Genomic DNA, 21,131 nt, shown 5'->3' with positions numbered 1-21,131 from the left:
AATGAATAAATAAATAAATGAAAAATTTTTTTTTAAAAAAGGAACCTTTGGAGTGTTGGGTATGGTATCAAGTACTGGAGGTATGGAAATGAACAGAACCCAAAGGTTGTAGGAGGAGAATAGGTTTCAGTGGCAAAATATCATCCAGGCACCTAAAGGGTAAAGGAAATCTCTATTGCCCTCCTTCCTAAATGGATTCATAATTGCATTCATTGGGAGCAGATCACAATATCAATAAACTAGTGTACATGATTAACTGACTTGCTATTTAATTTTCATGGGCAACTTTGTAGTTTTTCCACTAAATCATGAATAATACTTGTTTGAAGACCAATTGCCCCCCTACCTGCTATTCACAGGAAGATGTGCACTCATGGAGAAGGCTCAATTACTCCCTCTTTCTTCCCAGAACCAGTCAGGAAAAGGCTCTGAGTATCATACATTATGGCCTTTGCACTGTGACTAATTTATCAGAGTGTCTTAAGAACTCGTGTAAATGGTTATCCCTGAAGATGCATCAAATTGAAGGGGAATAATGAATAACATCCTGGAACTAGGACTCCATTGATTCATCAGTGAGCATTCCCTTTTGCCCATCTTCAATCACTGTGACTCATACTACCCATTTCCAACACACAATGTCTACTTTCCATTTGCTTATGCAAGAAAAATTTTTAATTTAAATTCAATTAGCCAACATATAGTACATCATTAGTTTCAGATGTAGAGGTCAATACTTCATCAGTTGATATAACACCCAGTTCTCATCACATCATATGGCCTCCTTAATGTCCTTCACCCAGTTATCCCATCCCCCAACCCCTATCCCCTCCAGCAACCCTCAGTTTGTTTCCTAGAGTTAAGGATCTCTTATGGTTTGTCTCCCTTTCTGATGACTTCCCATTCAGTCTTCCCTCTATTACCCTATGATCCTCTGCACTGTTTCTTATATTCCTCACATGAGTGAGACCACTTGATAATCATCTTTCTCTGATTGACTTATTTTACTCAGCACAATACCCTCCAGTTGCATCCACATCGACATAAATGGTATGTATTCATCTTTTCTGGTGGCTGAGTAATATTCCAAATATATATACATCATATATACATCTTCTTTATCTATTTATCTGTTGAAGGACATCTCAGCTCCTTCAACAGATTGGCTATTGTGGACATTGCTGCTATAAATATTGGGATGCATGTGCCCCTTCAGTATGGAGATTCCTCAAGAAGTTGAAAATATTTTGTTTTTTGTTTGGGGGTTTGTTTTTGTTGTTGTTGTTGCTGTTTCCCTTTTCTTTTTTTCTTTCTTTTTTTTTTTTTTTGGCTTGGTATGTTCCTATTAAAATCCTACTAGGTGCTAGGAACTTTGTTCAGATGATGTCTTATAATAACTGTAGAAAATAGATAGTGTTATCTCCCTTTGAAAGATGAATAAATGAGGCTCAGAGACTTTAAATTATTTGCCTACATTCATGCAATTAGCAAGCTGATTCAGACAGAATTTCGAGTTTTGTCTCCTAAAACCAGAGTCTAGACTCTTCCCCTACATCATCTCCTTAAAAGGATTAAAGAAAAAATTGAAAATTTTCTAAAAAGCCCCAAGATAGAGAATATATTCATGAATTTTCTCTTAGTGGTGTTATGCCAAAATGAGAATATCCACAGCTTTCAATCCTGCTACATTTATGAGTTTCCAAAACCAGTGAATCTCAGAGCGAGTCTGTGTATCATCTGGTCTGACAAATCCTTCCTAGACGCTCTTCTTCTCCACACTCAGGTCCTCCAGTCCCTGCTCATCCAGGGCCAGAGATGAGAACTCATAGACTCAAAACCCTCCAATCATGTAACAAAATCCATACTGCCCTAAACCACCATGTTAGAAATTTACTGTTGATCTGGAAGTGTGCTGGGCAGGTGACCTGACACAATAAAACTTCAGCATGCTGGGCAATTTTGCAACTGCTCTGTATTTTATTCGCATTTAGATAAATACTTGTGAATGAAGAACAGAGCAGATTCAAAGGTAAATTTGGCTTGCATCACCTGAAATGCAAGCAGGTCCAAAAGAGGAAAACCTAACCTCTAACTCTGATGTTGGGAGCATGTTATGAAATTTTCAACCCCTTGTAGAGCCCAGCTCGTCTGACATGAACTCTAGCTTTGCATTATTATGAACATCTAAAATGTAGCAAGTTTATTTTTAATTTTCTTATCAAAGAGGATATTCTCCAGTCATTCTAAATAAACCCAAAATAGTACTGTTGCAAATATAAATGCAGTATGTTTTAGGGCACATAGGCAGCTCAGTCAGTTGAGGGTCTGGCTCTTGATTTCAGCTCAGGTCATGGTCTCAGGATTGGGAGATCAACCCCTGCATCAGGCTCCAAGCTCACTGGGAAATCTGCTTGAGATTCTTTTCCTTTCCCTCTCCCTCTGCCCCTCTCCCAACTCATGCACGCTCTCTCTCTCTCTCTCTCTCTCTCTCAAATAAATAAATTTTATAAAAACATAAATAAATAAATAAAGTATGTTTCATGCTGCTGCATCTAAACTAGGAGTAATCAATGGACCCTGTAATAATATATGAAATTCTGTGTGTGTTTGTGTGTGTGAGAGAGAGAACACAACACACACAACAAACACTACCCACCCCTATTCCACCACTTTCTCTTGGATTGTAGTAGTAGGTTTATTTGTCTGCCATCCTGCATAGATGGTAGACTCTGTGAGGGAAAAGTTCACTTTTGCCTTATTGACCTGGGTTCTACCCCCATGGTCCAGTGTGGTATCTAGCACCCACATGATACTTAGTAAATATTGGCTTTAAAACATCGTAAATTAATGAAAGGGCTCTCTGACTCCTTTTTATGGAAACTGCATGAATCACTGGAGCCAAATGGGAAGACCAGACATGTTCACCAGATATTTTCACCATGAGTCCATTCATTCATCCACTGCAAATATTTCCTGAGCTTTCACTGAGAGCTAGCACCATGCGAAGCCCAGCGACTCAATGCAAGCAGGACTGCCCAGTCTCATGGGGTCTTTGGTCCAGTGTCAGAGACATACATTAAATTGATAATCAATATCACAGCTATTAGAAACTGTGATCAATGAAATGCAGGAAACATGCAGGAGACCTAACTTAATGACGGGGCCTTAGAAAGGCATCTTGGGAAGAATGGTGTTTCAGCTAAGAGCTAAGGGATGAATGGTAGTTAATTAGAAAGGACTCTGTTAAGCTCTGCACTTAAAGTTTCTGTGTTACCTGAAGGGTAGGGTTCCTGGGAGACTTCCCAAAGTGTATGTACCTGCTGTGGTACCTTGTCTCCAAAGATGGCACCATCAAATCTTTCTTTCTTTGTAACCACACACCACTCCATTCTATTGAATTTGAGTTGGCCTTTAACTGCTTTGACTAGTAAAATGTGGCAGAAATGATGCTATGCCAGGGCTGTCTCCTTTTTTTTTTTTTTTTTTTTTTTTTTTTTGGAGCCCTGAGTGGCCACGGAGGAAATCCAAGCTGCTCAGTTGGGGAGGGAGGCACCAGACCGGTGAGTGAAGTAGCCATCCTGGACATCCAGCCCATTTGAGACTTCAGATGACTGCAGCCCCAGCGGCATTTTAACTGGACTGCATGAGAGATGCCAAGCAAGAATTGCCAGGCTGAGCCCTGTCAACTTACAGAACCAGAACAGATAATAATAAGTTACTATAAACCAATAAGTTTTGGAGTAGTTGATTACACAGTGGTAGGTAATCAGAATGCCTTCCAATGACATATTAAGACTCATCTGGGGGCTTGGTCTAAGAGGCCTCGTTTCCATCAGCTGACCGCGTCTCCCAAAAACATGTATTCTGATGTTTTTATCTGTGAAAGCAGGGAAGAAGTTTGTTCCTCCCAATGGATCCAGCGCTGACCTGCCCACATGTCAAGTTTCCTTTGCTCTGGGCTGGAAAGGAGTGGCCTAGAATCCCTTCAAGACTTGGCAATACCCCAGACCTTTGTCCTGAGTCTCAATGAGAAACTCTACCAGTTTCTCCCTGTTAGCATGCTTCTGTTGTTTCCAAATCCTTCATAAGAGTCCAGCTCCAAGGGAAACAAGCATGGTGTTTCTCTATTCACAATGGGTGATTTCCTTGTCAATGTCATCTCTTGCTTTTCAGGATCCGGGGTCTGCTGAAGGAGTCCCACTTTCTCTTGTTATCACATCCTTCAGATGATTGGAGGGTGGGGAGCGAGGAAAAGGAGAAGAGGAATCATGCCTTGAAATCGGTAGGAGTGTTTTTGTTTGCGCATCTTGCATTATTAATATTCCTGCTTTGCATAATTAGCTACCTTCTCCAGCTTACAACCTGCAGTGTTTATGCCTCCTTTTGAAAGCTCACCCATTAGCAAAGCAGTCTGGTTCCCCGAAGGCTGAGTGCAGGTGGTTCTGAACGATGCTGGATGCCAGTTGCTCAGAAAAGCAGGCGACATGAGCTTTAATTGATGCTAAAAATACATTCGCTGGAAGAATCAGACTCCTTCAGTCTGTCTGCAGTGGATAAAAGCATCTATGGATCCAGCAGTCTTAGGAAGGCCCGGCAGAACAAAGGGGAGGTGAACAAATGTGAACAAAGGAATTTTATTCATGGGGAAAGAAAGACAGCTAACATAGGACAATATTACTTCTCTTTATTCAAATAATTGGCAGTTCATTTTACTTACACAATGACTACTGCTCCAGAATATGATTTCAAACCCAACAAAGCAGTGCAATTTAAGTTCCGTCATGCCTTGTCGCCCAGCTTCAGGCAGCCTAGAAAAAAGGCATTCAATATTCTTTATGGAATCATGCACTGTTAAAGCTGGAGGAGAGCTCAGAGCTCATATATCATAATATGTGATATACTATTATTATATGTCATTTATATTACATTGTTATATGTATATTTCAGTGGTCTGAGTTAATATTTTTCCATCAGCTACTAATTCACTACTCAAGAAACAGTTATCCATGAAGGAAAAAAATAATTCACTTTGACTTGTCAGAAATGAGTCAAGATTGAAAGAGTACACACATGTGGGGAGGGAGGTGTCAAAGTAATTCTCCCTAGTCTGCTAAGCAGAGCACTGCCCTAGCATCCAGCAGAACCTGGAAATCCAGGTCAAATAATGATCTCAGCAAATATTAATTTAGTGCTTATAGTGCTTATAGGATATTAATCTCAGTATTAGCTATACTTAATTTATGTAATCCTTAAAAGTCCCTACCAGGTCAACATTATGATCATTCCCAGTTGATACCTAGAAAAACCGAGATACAGAAGTTACAAAAGTCAGGATGCCTGGGTAGCTCAGTCGGTGAAGCATCCAACCCTCGATTTCGGTTCAGGTCACAATCTCAGGATCATGAAATCAAGCCCCACATCAGGCTCTGTGCTGTGCGTGGAGCCAGCTTAAGATTCTCTCTCTCTCTCCCTCTCCCTTTGCTCCTCCACCTCCTTTCTCTGGCTGAAAGAAGACGGAGAGGGAGAGGGGCAGGAGGAGAGGGAGGGGTAAGAAGGAGGAGGAGGAAGTAGTTACAGAAGTCACCTGTGGTCACACTGTAGCAACCAGAGTCAATGTCTGGACCCCGAGAATCTGGTGCAAAAGTCTGCGTGCTTCATCAGTATACTATACCGCCTCTCGGTTCAAATTTGAATGTTTTCATATTTACCCGTGATCAGGCCTATATCACCCTAGAACAAGTTATTACCTCATTTTTAGTGTGCAGAGAACATTCACGTGCATTCTTCCATGTGATCTTTGGGTCCGATTTGCAAAGTAAGGGTGGCATATTATTACCTCACAGATGAAGGAACTCAAAAGCCATTTTCTCTAACTCCCTTATATTTCTGGTAAGAAAAGTAAGCTGAATATATATAAAAAATGTTTACAAATAAATATTGAAGTAATGCAAACAATATGATAGAAAAATAAGTAAAGACATGAAGAGTGTTGACTGAGGAGTGAACACACGGCTAGTGGCCATATGAAGGACACTGAACATTATTAGGTGGAGGGAAATGCATATCAAGGCCAGGATAGGGCACCAATTTCCATGCCTTTCATGGGCAAAAATGTAAAAAAATCCATCTATGACAACTACTGGGAATGAATAGAGCCATAAGAGTGATCAAATGTTGCTGATGGAAACGTGAGTTTGGAAAAGCTGACATTATCTACTGAAGTTGAACAGCCACATCTCATGACCCAGATATTCCGCTGCTACATATATCTGTAAAAAACATTCTGTAAAAAACATTCTCATCAATGTTGTTCACAGTAGCAAAGAATCTAAAAACAACCAAATTCCCATTAACAAGAGAGCAAATGAATATATTATGGAAAAAAAATCATTTCATGGAGTATTATATAGCAGTTAAAAGCAAAAGGATTATAAAAACACATTCGGACACATACCAATGAATCTTAGCTTTATAATAATAAGTGACAAATAGAGCAAGTCTCAAAAGGTAAATAAACCTACAGAAAAAGGAAAGCAAGGACGGGCAGATTTTAGAGAGAGAGAGAGCCAGCTGCATGGGATATTGGAAGGATTCTGTATAGATAGTATGGTAGGCAGAATTCTAAAATGACTCCCAATGACCCATACCCTTAGATAATCCACTCCCTTTAAGTGGGCGTGGGACCTGTAACTTGCTTCTAATCAACACAACAGGGCAAAGGTGATGGCCTATCACAGCTGTGATCAAGTTTTGTTATAGGGCAAAACTGAAGAGGTTTCGGAGATATAATTAAAATCCCTAACAGTTGACTTTAAGTAAGCAAAAGAGGTAGCATCCTGGGTGGGTACCTAATCACGTGAGTCCATTAAGAGGACATCGGGGTCAGAGGCTCAAAGCAGCAAAGAATCTTTCTCTCCATGCATGGTCAGCTTTGAAGAAGCAAGTTTCCATGAATTCTAGAGCCTCAAGGAAACTGATTCAGCCAAGAATCTTGACACCCGCTTGTCAGGCTTCCAGATGAGATACCAATTTGTCTATAGTCTAAGACCCGAACAGAAGAACGAGATAAGTTAGACCCAGATTCCTGCCCCACACCATCTGTGACACCATATATGGATGTTGTTTTAAGCTGCTAAGTTTATGGTAATTATTTATGCAGCAATCAAAAACAAAGGTAGATAAAGATGCCAAAATCTTAGCTTTTGTTTTAAAATATTGTCCACTGGTAGTGATGAAATTACTAGTAAGTAAGTAAAGTTCATTCAGTCTTCTTTTGATGAGAAGTAGGCAAAAAGAGCAAAAGTTAAACATTCCATTTATGTGTTTGACTTCCATAAGCTAAAGACTAACAAAGCTAACAAGGATAGGATGTCCAGATTCCCTGCTGGGCGTGTCTCCTGCTCAAAGAAGCTGAATGCAGAACTTTATGACAGAGGGTCCTTGAAGGGGTGGCATAGCCTGCAGCACTCTAGGTGATCTGGGGAGGGGGAGCTGGACAGACCACCCAAAGACAGTGACAGATGTAAATACCTTGCCTAAGTGGGCATTCAGTACTGGAGGGTAACTGGCTGATCCCATGCATCCTTTTTATGGAGAAGGCAATACTGTTACTGGATTACAGGGTAGGCAGAAATATGTGCACATAAAGAAGGCAAAAGGCAGAAGCCACAGGTAGTAGAGGACTTGTATAAGAAGATATCATGTGGTACAAAGAAGTGAGTAGAAACAGCTAGTAGTTGAGTGTCGTGGTCAGGCAGAAGCAAGAGAAATAGTGATGGAGAGTAACTGAGGCACCATTACGTTAGGACGATAGTCTAAGAGGGATGGTCCTATCCTGCCGAAGGGATAACCAGACAGGACATCTCAGGGGACCACTAAGACATTCTTTATTTTTCTGACCTCCCCGTCTATCCTAAGAACAAACATCCCTTACTTGAGATAACATAAGAGTGTCTCTGCTCCCGTCCCTCAGAAGAAACCACCTAATTAGTGTAATGGTGCCTGAGCTCTAGAGTTAAGACTGCCTGGGTCAGCTTCCAAGCTCCATCGCTTCCAAACAATGTGACCTGGAGCAAGTTAGCTAACTTCTCTGTGCCTCTGTTTCCTCATCTGTGAAGTGGGGATATTATTTATGTCTAAGATTGTTATGAAGATTAAATAAATTAATAGTTGTAAAGTGCTTAGAGTACTTGGCACATGGCAAGAGGTTGTTGAATATAGTTGTCTGTTGAATGAATAAACTTGTCAGGGCGGGGGGCATTCTTCTTCCCAACTCCCTAACACTCCCTCCCATGTGGAGGGGCATCAATTGGTGTAACACTCTGAGCTGCTCCTCACCTCTCAATCACCCTTTCCTGACCTAGCACCCAAGGAGATGGGAGTGACTTATCTGATTGGAGAGTGCATCAGTTCATTAAATCACAAGAATTTCAAAATAATAGTGGTTTAAATAAGATAAAGGTCCTCTCTCCTCCATACATAAAGTATGAGTTAAGTAGACCAGGGTAACTGTAATGTGTCTCCAGAGCCCCCAGCTCCATCTAGTTTGTATGCTGTCCTCAAAATTGTTTCCATTTCATGGTCCAAATGGACACTCCAGTTTCTTAGTCTTGGAAGAAGGGATGAGGAAAACTGGGGAGAGAAGCTCAGATAATCACTCCCTAGAAATTGAGCACACTTCCTCTTACCCCACCCCCCACCCCCTTGAACTAGGTCACAGGTCACACCTAGCTGTATGGAAGATTGGGGAAGATAGTCTTTATTCTGAGGAGCCACTATACCCACCTAAAAAGTGGGGGTTGTATTACTGTAGAGGAAGGGAAGAAGAGATTTAGCTGATAATTAGCAGTCTCTGCCATAGTCAGTTTGTAAGGAACAACTGAGAATGCTTAATTTATACCCTTGCTGGGAAAAGGCTCATCCTAATCTAGCAGGGCTGGGGCCCTATATGCTGATTTCAAGCATCAGTATTAGATAGCTGCCTTGGCCACCAGTAGAAGCCATTTTCCCCAATATCATCTTGGACACCACAAAAGTGATATATTTATTTCCACTTGCTAAACAAGTTTGTCTTGCTTTCATTGTTTCAGAACCCAAGCAGGGAAGTGGGGAGATAATATTACAGACCTTTCAAGATTCCTGATACAACACAAGAAAAGACATATACAGAATTTGTCAACACACACAGGAGTTGTGTAGAATTCCCTACACTGTGGGCTCATGTCACAGAGAGAATCCGGGGTATATTTGTAGCTACATTTCAATTGCAATACTCCCAGATCCAAATTTATTTGGTGGTTAAATATATCCGGATGTACTCTTTTAAACAGCTCCAGTAAAAGCAACGCCAAGTCACATCCTCCATTCTGAGGAGATTTGATAACTGAGTGGGATCTAGGGCTTTACTTTAATGTTAATCCTTTGGCAGAGTCGGCTTTTTTGGATCTAAACTATTCTCTACCATGGACTGTTTTAACATTTAGAAAGTGTCCATTTTTAGCAAAATCACAGCTGTGTGAATGTAGCATATTGGTGTGGAGGAGGGTTACATTTCAACTTGTTATATTAGAAAAGTAAGAAAATCACTGACTTTTAGATCTGGAAAGAAACTTGGGGATCAGTGAGACTACCCCTCTTATTATGGATGAGAAAACCGAAGCCAAGAGAGGGAAAGGGGAATATCCCTGGTCACTCACATTAATCAATTATGGAATTAGAGAGGAGTCCAGTAGCTGCGAGACCAACATAATTTCCAGCATACTATACCACGCAAAATCCTATCTACTTTCTTCCCTCCAGCCAAGAAAATTAAAAAGGAAATAAAGTGGGTTACTTAAATTCTCTATGCCTTTCCCATCTGTAAAGTGAACATAACAATGCCTACCTCATAGGACTTTTATAAAGATTAAATTAGATAACTATGCTGATCCTCTAACACAAAGTAGGTGTATCTCAGAGTAATGACTTGATAGTAGCTTCTATTAAAAGAAGACCTCATATAGAAGGTTAAAAGAGCTATGCAAGGATTAATGTAATGTAATCATTCTGTCACTTGTTCATTCATTCAATCAAGAGTAAACATGCAGTTATTGAACTGCTCTGTGGCAAGCATTGTGCTGAGTTCTAAGGATATAAGGTGAATCTGATAATTCTAAAAGGGTAGAAGAGCTAATAGAGGACTACATAATATAGTAAGGGCAAAACATAACAGTACAGTATGAGGTGTGAGAAGTGACCAACTAATTGTCTTTGTTAAGGGTGTAAGAGGGAAGGTTAATAAAGGCTCCCTGAAAGAAGTGACCTCCAAGAATGGTTTTCAAAGTCAACTAGAAATTTGTCAGATGGAAGAACATCCCTAAAAGAAATTGCATGTGCAAAGGCCCCGAGGCATGAAATGTCATGTTATTCGTGGAAAAATAACAGTATTCAAAGTTGTTAGAGAATAAGGTACTTATTAAAGAATAAGTTGTTAGAGAATAAGGAAATAGAAGATAAGGTGGACAGGAACCAGCACGTGAAGACTATTCAGTCCGTGTTGGGAGCTAAGAGTTCAGCTACAGGCAGTAAGGAACTTGTTGAATATTTTTTGAAGAGAGAAATGTATGTCCAGATTGCCTTTGGTTTGAGTAGAGGAAAAGGAGCAAGCTGGTGAGGCAGAAGGCAGGGAAGCCAGTTAAGAGATGAGGACAAAACTGCAGGCTGTCCACCAATATCCTCTCCCTTCTTACATAAAGATTACATTTTTACCTGGAGGTAGGCTGCCCAGAATGAAGATTACATGTCCCATCTTTTTATTTCAGTGAAGGGAGGCCATGTGGCTAATCTTGTCCAATGGAATGTGAGTATAATTTACAGGTGGAGCCTCTGTGTCCTGCCTCAAAGGAAAGGGATATGCCCTCTCATTTCCCATCTCTCTTTCTTCTTGCTGAATTCAGTCTTGAGGATGAGCCATCTTGAGCTGTGTAGATGACAATGGTATTTAAAGATGGTAGAGCAGTGAAATGGAAGGAATTAGAGCCCCTGCAGAAGAAGAGGCCCCGCCCAGCCTGGATTGTTATATGACAGAGAAAAACACTTCTGTCTTATGTGTGGCTTAACACATGATGGAAGGAAACTAGATGGAAGGAAATGATCAAAACTAGATGGAAGGAAATGACCAAAGGCTGGAGCAGAGGAATGGAACAGAAATAACAGATTTGAGAAAAGTTGCGGGACTCAGTCCCAGGATGTAGGAGACAAGAGAGGAGGTGTCAACTGTGCCCCTACGTGCTTTTGCTTGAAAGCTAGGTGGATGATGAAGTCATCAAAGAAAGACAACAGAGGAGAAATTAAGTTACTTCTAAAGATGTGGAAGTTTGCTGGAAAAGATCTCAATTTTCAGTTCATAGGTCCATCTATTCTAACACCTTTTACTAAACTTATATAAGAAATTGTATAGGGAACAAAGGATTTTTTTAAGTTGTCGATTGGCAGTAAAGTTGGGTTTTTTTTTTTAAAGATGAACATGTCATCAACAGATGAATCAATAAAGAAGATGTGATATACATATATATATACTTATCCATATGTAGATATGTATGTATATAATGGAATATTATTCAGCTTTAAAAAAAAAAAAAAAGAATGAAATCTTGCAGATGTAGAGAGGATAATGTTAAGCAAAATAAGCCAGTCAGAGAAAGACAAATACCATGATTTCACGCATATGTGGAATTTAAGAAACAAAACAAAGGAAAAAAGAGAGAGAGGAGAAAAACCAAGAAACAGACCCCTAACTCTGGAGAACCAACTGGTCACCAGAGGGAAGGTGGGTGGGGGCGTGGGTGAAAGAGGTGATCGGGACGAAGAGTGCACTTAGCACAACGAGCACTGAGTCATGTGTAGAATTGTTGAATCACTATAGTGTGACCCAAAACTCCAAAACTAATATAACACTGTATGTTAACTATGCTGGAATTAAAATATTTTTAATGTAAGAAGATTGACATCTTAGCTGCAAAGACTATAGAAGAACTCTCCAGACTATGCACAGGAGTGGTGGACTCTTCATGACTTGAGCTGTTCACAGATTACCTGAAAGGGCACCTGGGTGGGGCAGTCACTTAAGCATCTGACTCTTGGTTTCCGCTCGGGTCCTGATCTCAGGGTCACGAGATTGAGTCCAAGTCCCGCTCCACAGTCAACACAGAGTCTGCTTAACCTCCTCTCTCCCTCGCTCTCTGCCCCTCTGCCTGCACCTGCTCTCTCTCTCTCTCTCTCTCTCTCTCAAATAAATAAATCTTAAAAAAGAAAAAAAAAAAACCTATCTATGGCCTGGCTTGGTGCTGTTTCAGCTTTGCGCAGACAGTTGCCTGAAAAAGAAAGGTGTGTGAGAGGCACACTTTTTGCTTTAAGATTTCATAAAAGCTCATGTTTGTAAAGAGGTGGTGGGAGTAAGAGAACATCCCTGAAGTGAGGATAATTCCACATAGCCGTTCATTTGGTTGTGCCATCATCCTCAGAATCCTGAGGAAGTCCATTTTAAATTAAGTTGTCAGGACAAAATGGTGTGTGTGTGTGTGTGTGTGCGCGAGCGCGTGCGTGTGTGTATATGTGCGCACACACATTCTATACATTTAAAAACAGGGCCCTGTTTAAATAATCTCTGCACATTTTCACAGCAGACTTTCTTTTTTTGCACTGTTTATCCCTCCTACACAGGCAGTTTAAATAATCACTCCACATGATAGTCCAGACTTCCTGGGTAGAACAGTTTTTCTTATATTGATTAAAAATTCAAAGTCTATCTATAAATCAGGAAAGTCACTTAACATTCATGTTAACATCCATAAACGTTAGGCTGTCTCAAACATATCCGAGAAAAGGGTTTCTTTAACAAGAAATATACAGGAAGGAAGATCAATAAACGTATTAATTCCGTGTGTCTTAATGGGTCATTGGGACCGTGCTCATTGCTCTGGTCTGTGCCCCCTCAGAGTGCTCTATTACTGGTCAAATGAAGGTACTTCTCAGTTTAGTCGGAAGGGAGAGCATCAGTTTAACCACATTCGGCGTAGCTCATCAGGTTATTTCCTGAACACTTACTATGTGCCAGATCCTGTCTTAGGCCAATGGGGATGCAGATGTTTATAAGGGCCACTGGGATCTGACACAGATGCAAGCAAAGAACTCAGAGGGCCTGGAGGGAGAGATGAATTCCTTAAGGTTGGGATCCAAACATACTTCTTAAAGATTCCTACATTGGAGCTGTAGAAAGGAGGAAAGGCTGGACACTAGAACTGCCAAAAAGGCAGATCCGACATTCCAGACAGAAGGAACTAGTTTCTGCAGGTGTTGAAAGAAGAATGCAAGAGCCCCATGCAAGTGGCTGTGGGCTGTGCTGGAGGTGGCTGTGCTGGAGGTGTGTTTATGGACTGAGTTGTGCCCCCCTCAACATTCCTATGCTGAAGTTCTAACCCCCAATACCTTGGAATGTGACAGTACCTGGGGATAGGGCCTTTATAGAGCTAATGAGGTTAAATGAGGTCATTAGGGAGGCCCCCTAATCCTATATGACTGGTCTCCTTATAAAAAGAGGAGGTTAGAAGGGCGCCTGGGTGGCTCAGTGGGTTAAAGCCTCTGCCTTCAGCTCGGGTCATGATCCAGGGTCCTGGGATCAGGCTCTCTGCTCAGCGGGGAGCCTGCTTCCTCCTCTCTCTCTGCCTATTTGTGATCTCTCTGTCTCTGTCAAATAAATAAATAAAATCTTTTTAAAAAGAGGAGGTTAGGAGCGTCTGAATGAGCATCCAACTCTTGGTTTTGACTCACGTTGTAATCTCAAGATCGTAAATTCAAGCTGAGCATGAAGCCTGTTTAAGATTCTCTCTCTCTGTGGGCCCCTGAGGAGGGCATTTTCATCTTCCTGGACCCCAGGAACTGCAGAGGACTGAACCCGGCAGTTCCATCCCTGCCTACACCTGAGCCTGACAGAACAAAGGGAATGGAGCTGAATGGTCTGATAAAGAGGGAAGGATTCTTAAATGGCTCAGGGCAACATTTGGGAAGTACTGGCAATGGTTTTTATGATTTGGAAGATAAAAACTAGGAGTTCTAGTCTTGATTTTTACGTAGAGCTTATCCGATTCATTCTTTATAACCATTTTCAGAATGGCCTGGGTGATCCTTTCAAGACTTAAGTCGACATCCAGTGAAACCATTCGAGAACCAGTATCTTGCAAGGAGGAAGAACACATTCATCGCCTTCTAGAAGCTGGTTGGGGATAACGTGACAAAAAATTTTTTAAAAATTGAAAAGGGGGACACCTGGGTGGCTCAGTCAGTTAAGCATCTGCCTTCAGCTTGAGTCATGATCTCAGGGTCCTAAGATTGAGCCCCACGTTGAGCTCCCTGTTCAGTGGGGCGTCTGCTTCTCTCCCTCCCTTTGCCCCTCCCCCAACTCTTGCTGCACTCCCTCTCATTCACTGTCAACTTCTCTCAAATAAATAAAATCTTTAAAAAAAAAATAGAAAGGAAAGATACAGGAATATACTTAAAGTAGGCTTCAGGTTATTTTTTTCTAAACAACCTAGTAAGAGCTAGAGTGAAAATCCTTTGTAAATTCTGATGCACTCCAACAGGTTAAGGAGTTTTTATTCCTGTTCACCAGAGAATAAATACTGAACTTCTTCTGTGGGTCAGGCACTGTTTTGTGATTATTCATAACAAAAGGATGCAAATGAGCCTGGAGGAGTTCAAACTGAGTCAGTGGTCCCCTGGGAGACCCATAATAGAGGAGCGATCCCAAAGCCTTGGTGCTCTCCCAACACTGCCGCAGACATTTTTGTCTGAGCACTTTCTCCTGGCTCCGGAGCTTCAGGCCTGGGGCTGGAATCCCAACGCCACCATCTATGGTTATTTGACTCACTAAAATCACAAAAAGGTCATTGATAATAGTATACCTCCAAGAGTTCCTTAAAAACTCCATGGTAGTATGGGTAGAGTATCTGGACCACAGTCAGGGCACTATAAATGGAAACTTTTATTATTCTTATCTCTGTTGGTTTCCTAGGGCTGCCATAACAACATACTAAAAATCAGGTAGCTTAAAACAGTAATTTATTGCTCATGGTTCTGGAGGCTTCCAAGTCCAAGCAGGGCTGGTTCCTTCGGCGGGCTATGACAGAATCTGTTCCCGGCTGGCCCCAGCTTCCATTGATGTCCAGCCCCTCCTCGACACTCCCTGCCTGGCTTGTATCTGCATCACTCTGTCACTCTGATCTCTGCCACCTGGACGTCTCCCTGTGTCTCTGTGTCCTACATGGACATGTGCCCTCTGTGTCTCTCTCCTCTTCTTATCAAGACACCAGTCCTATTGCATTAAGGGTCCACCCTACTCCACTATGATCTCAAATCTTAACTAATTAAATTTGGAATAACCCTATTTCCAAATAAAGTCACATTCTGAGGTGCTGGGAGTTAGGGCTTGAGCATAGCTTTGGGGGTGGGGGGAGTAAGGGAGTTTGAATTCAGCTTCTCATCCTGCTCTATCACAAAGCAGCCAAGTGACCTTGAACGAGGCACTGCCTCTGATCCTTAGTATCTCCATTTATAAATAGAGGTGATAATAATAATACTGACCTTATAGATTGCCCTGAGAATCAGGACAATGAGTGAGATTGCTTCATGAACTATCGAGCATGATATAATTTAAGTTAATCATAAGCATTCCTTTGGTATTACAGTCTTTGGACACCTGTTCTACCCTGAGCTGTCTGCTTCTGCAGTGCCTGTGAGCCATCGAAGCACCATAGTTCCTTGCTTGCCTTCCCCAGTCCCAAATAGGACATGTTATTAATCATTAACTCTAAGTGAACTAAATTATGCCTGTGAGTGATTGGACTATGAATTGAGTTACCTGACAATTTCCATGCAAGTCACAGGGCTAGCCTAATGCAACGTGACAGCTCTTTCCTGTAGCACATTCTCGAAATTCAATTATTCTGAGTAAGAAAACATTCACTGGGAGGCCTCGCTCAGATTGCACAAGGCCTGTTCAGCATCCATATGGAGAGATTAGGCTTTGGGAGTGAGGATCCGGAAAGCAGCCAGCCCCCCTGTCAATCACCTTTCTCGGGCTCCAAATGGAATAGAACTGATGGGGTGCCTGGTCCTGTCACCTTCTGCAGAATTAGGGACTGTACTAGCCCAGGAATCATGAAATCCACTATTAGTTATAAACTGGAGGAGATAGTCTGTATTTTTACTCCATAAAAAAAATTTAAAAGGAAATTGGCCTTTGATACTTACAGACCAGCCCCTCGAAATAGCCTTCACTCAGGTTCCTCATTCTACTGGTATTTATTTATCGCCCATTGCCAATGTCCTTTCAGTGAGACAAAAGAAACAAAGCAGAGAGCCTGGGCGTTTGGTTTATTCTCATTTGGTTCTGGCACTGGAAAATGGACTTTCCTTTTCTCTACGTCCATGTGACGCTTCTTACTATAAACTATTACGCCCCCACCAGTGCCCCCAAATGACCCCACTGCACCACAGTGAACATTTAGTGCCATAGAGGGTAAGCCTGGAGTTCTGAAATGGCAGTGATCCCAATGAGGAAAACAGGGGAAGGTGATTTCACAGGCACTAGCAAGACACCAGGTCAAGTCCACATTGACAAGGCTGGACACTACACCCCAGCTCGCCCTTCCCCAGAGAAGAAAGCCCAGGACAGCTGCAGTCACCACAGGTGGTGCAGCTGAAGAGCCACCACCACAGGCATTTCAACTCACATAAGGTACTGACTCAAGGTTGGAGCAAAACATCTCCAGATGTTCACATGAACTAATGGAATATGACTCAGCCACCAGAAAGGATGAAATCTTACCATTTACCACAATGCAGGTAGAGCTCGAGGGTATTATGTTGAGCGAAATAAGTAAGTCAATCAGAGAAAGACAATTATCATATGGTTTCGTTCATATGTAGAATATAAGAAACAGCACGGAAGATCATAGGGGAAGGGGGGGGGGAACTGAATGGGAAGTCATCAGAGAAGGAGACAAACCCTGAGAGACTCTTAAGCATGGGGGGAAAAACTGAGGATTGCTGAAGGTAATTGGGTGATGGGCATTAAGGAGGGTGCATGATGTGATGAACACTGGGTGTTATATGCAACTGAATTATTGAACACTACATCTGAAACTAATGAAGTATGTTGGCTACTTGAATTTAAGTCAAGTATATAGGTTGGCTAATTGAAATTAAACTTAAAAATATGTTCACGTGAACTATTCCTTACAGATGGTCCTGAAGCCAGTGGGGAAGAGCACAGTACTAGATGGAATCTCAACAACATGGACACTTGAGATGAATGAAGGTCATGATTGCCACCCACCCCTAGCAGAATAACCATAGATATGGGCTGTGGTAGGCAGAATCCTAAAGAGAACACACACACACACACACACACACACACACACACACACACACTAGCATCTCTTGATTACTCATTCAAACACTAATATAAATCCTACCTTGAAGGCATTTTACAGGCGTAATGAAAACCTTGAGGACCAAGTCAGTGGACCTTAAGAGAGAAACTCATCGAGTCCTGTGAACCCTTGACAAGCAGAGTTTCTCCCCAGCTGGTAACATAAGAAGTATTCCATCAAGCATCACTGCTGGCCTGAAAATGCAGGGGGCCACACAACAAGGGAAGCAGGAGCTTCCAGAAGTGGCAAGCAGCACTCTGCTGGAAGCCGCAAAACGAAGAGGGACCTCAGTTCTGCAACCGGAAGACAATGGATTCTGCTAATGACTGGAATGAACTTGAGAGAGCATCTGCACTCCAGGTGAGACCACAGCCAACCACCACCTGCCTTTCGGCTACAGCCCAGCCATCCATGCTAGAATTCTGACCAATGGGACTATGAGCTGATAAATGAATGGCTGCTTGTCCTATCAGCTCTAATGACACCTGTCGCACTATAGAGATCACCACTTTAAAGGGTACAATTCAGTTTTCAGTATCCACTGAGATGGGCAACCATAAGGCTATCTAATTCCAGAATATTTTTATCACCCCAAAAAGAAATTCTGTACCCATGAGCAGGTCCTCACCATGCTTTCAGTCCCTGGAAACCACTAATGTTCTTTATTTCCATGAATTTGCCTATTCTGGATATTTCGTTAATGGAATCATACAGTATGTGAGCTTTTGTATTTGGTTGCATTTGGTTGCTAAAAAACATTTAGCATGTTTTTTCCTAGGCTTTATCCGTGGTAGCCTCTACCAGGATTTTACTCCTTTAGTGGCTGAGTAATATTCCATTGTATGAGTGTATCACATTTTGTTTATCCATTCATCAGTTAATGGACATTTGGATTTTTCCCACTTTTCACTTGTTAATTTTGCTATTCTTATTTGTGCTCAAGTTTTCTATGGGCATGGGTTTTCGTTTCTCTTAGGGTATATACCTAGATGGGAATTGCTGGATCAAAGAGAACTCTATGTGTAACATTTTGAGGCACTACCAAAATTTCTGAAGTGGCTGCAACATTTTACTATCCTGTCAGCAATGTGGGAGGGTTCTAGATTGCCTACGTCCTTGTCGACACTTATTACTGTCTTTTTCATTATAGCTATCCTCGTGGGTGTAACGTAGTATCTCCTTTCGTTTTGATGTGCATTTCACTAATGACTAAAGATGCATCTCTTCCTGGGCTTTTGGCCACTGCTGTAGCTTCTTTAGAGGAATGTTTTATTCAAATACTTTGGGGGTGTGTGTGTGTGTGTGTGTGTGTGTGTGTGTGTTTTCAGGAAGGTGCCGTACAGGTCACATAGCAACAGTTCTCTTGGGAGGAAATGCTCTTGGAAACCTCTAAACTTTCTCAGCCCCCTCGAGCGGAGGAGAGGCTGCTGGTATTCCCAGTTACAACAGGTGCAAGGCTGTTGGGTTTTAAAGCTTCCATGGAACTTGGGAATGGGGAGATGTAAGGCACATTAAAACGCCTGAAGTTCACTGCTCATGCCGAGGTTCAGCTGGTATTCTTGAATTAATTCTCCTCAGGTCATTGCAATCTTTTGGTTAATTTTACAGAGTTCTGAAAAAGTTAATTCTGGCAGGTGTTTTTGCCAATGCCCCCATTGTTTATATGGAGCACAAGATTTTCAGAGGCCCTTATTCTGCCATTTCCAAAATACCTCCCTGCTGGGTCTCACTTTAAACAACTAAGTTTGTGGTAGTTTGTGTAGTGATAGAAAACTTATCCAGGAGACAAGGGTGAGGACGTGACTGGACTACAGAGCTAAGGTCCGAGCTCCCACTATGGCAAGAATATTGTGACTCTCTGGGGTGGACTCTGATTTACCTCCTTTGTGGTTTCTCCTTCAGATCTTTTTTCTTGCCCTTCCAGCAGATCCTTCACTCCGATCCAGGAAGAGAAAACCCTAGGCAAACATCTTTTTCATGTTCTAGGAATATCCTTCCAGATGCTTGCTTTCGAATTGGCAAGCCGTGGCTTTGTTTATTCATTCAGCAAACATGTACCGTGCAATGGCCAGGGTCACCAGCTGTCCCACTTTGCCTAGGACGTTCCATTTTCTAGCACTGACAGTGCTTCAATCCAGAAAATAACTCAGTACCTGGAAAACCGAAATGGTTTTAAACCCGATCATTCCCCAGGCCTATGGTCTCGGGCAGGCAGGGGTCAGGAAGCTTTTTCCCTAAAGGGGTATATAGAAAGACTTGAGGCTCTGCCGTCCAGATGGCCTCTCTTGCAACTATTCAGCTTGGTGTTTTTAACACAGATACGGCCGTGGACAGTGTGTGAACAAAAAGACATGGTTATATTTTGATAAACTTTATTTTAAAAATAGACGGCCATACCAGAAAATACGCATATGGTCAATACACACATTAAAAAAAAAAAAAAAAAAAAACTTTGCTCAACATCATCACCCATCAGGGAAATTTTAAAAAATCAAATACATCAAAGCCACAATGAAGTATCACTTCCCACTCACCAGGATGGCTACCATCCAAAAGACAGACAGTCGCAAGTGCTGACAAGGGTGCGGGCGAAATCGGGACTCCCCCTATTTTAACTGGTAGTTGAAAGGAGCCAGTTGGGGAAATAGTTTGATAGTTCCTCAAGATGTTAAGCTTAAAGCTACCATTTGACTCCACAATGCCACTCCAGGGGTCTAGTCAAGAGAAATGAAAACCTACATCCGCAGAAAGCTTGTGCCCCGCAGTTAACAACAGCACAGGAGTGGAACGGCCAAGCCAGACACTGTGTCTCCTTCTCACTCCTGTGCAGATGAGCGCTCAGCCAAAAACACAAATGTCTTCTCTGCAGCTCTCTGGAGCTGTGTTTCCTTCCCTCCTGCCCCGGTTCCTGCCATACTGGCACTCCCAAATTCCCGTCCCTGTCTCCGTCTCTCGGACAGCCTGCCCGGCCGTGTCTGGGCTCCTCCTTCTTGCGCCGCAATCCGGAAACTGAATCCAGGCAGTCAACTGTGATGGTTGGGCTCACTGCTTTCCCTTCTGTCAAGAGACCACAGGCCGGTGCAGCCCACCACCCAGGGTCAGGCATCATTAAATCATAGACTTTAGCTACTATTTCTTAGCTGCTTCAGGTGGGAGGGTAAATTCAATCTGTTCTCCCATCCTGACTGGAAGTGGGACTTCAATCTTGCCTGCTTTTGAACTTTCTAGAAATGGATCCAGACTGATTGCGTTCCTTTGTCTCTGGCTTCTTTTGTTCAGCATTCGGTCTGTAAGAACCGGCTGTGTTGTTTCAAGCAGCTTTCGTTCCTTCATTTTCATTGCTGGTTTGTATTTACATATATTTATTGATTTCTTGCCATGTGTGCCAGGAACTGTGCCAGGCTCTAAGGAGACAAGTTTGATCAAGATAAATATAGTTCCCACTCCCAGGAAGTGTAAAAGCGAGTGCAGGATTCAACAAACTACAGCTCATGGGCAAACCCAGCCTGCTGCTTGTTTTTTAAATAAAATTTTATTGGGCACAATCATATCCACTCATTTATGCATTATCTATGGCTGCTTTCATGCTACCATGACAAAGTGGAGTAGTGAGAGAAACCACATGCTAGTCCACAAAGCCAAAGATGATTACGATTGGTTCTT

The sequence above is a fragment of the Mustela erminea genome, chromosome 5, assembly GCF_009829155.1.
Source record: "Mustela erminea isolate mMusErm1 chromosome 5, mMusErm1.Pri, whole genome shotgun sequence".
NCBI classification, from domain to species: domain Eukaryota; kingdom Metazoa; phylum Chordata; class Mammalia; order Carnivora; family Mustelidae; genus Mustela; species Mustela erminea.
The sequence above is the reverse complement of the archived record's forward strand: the minus strand, read 5'-3'. Positions refer to the sequence as shown.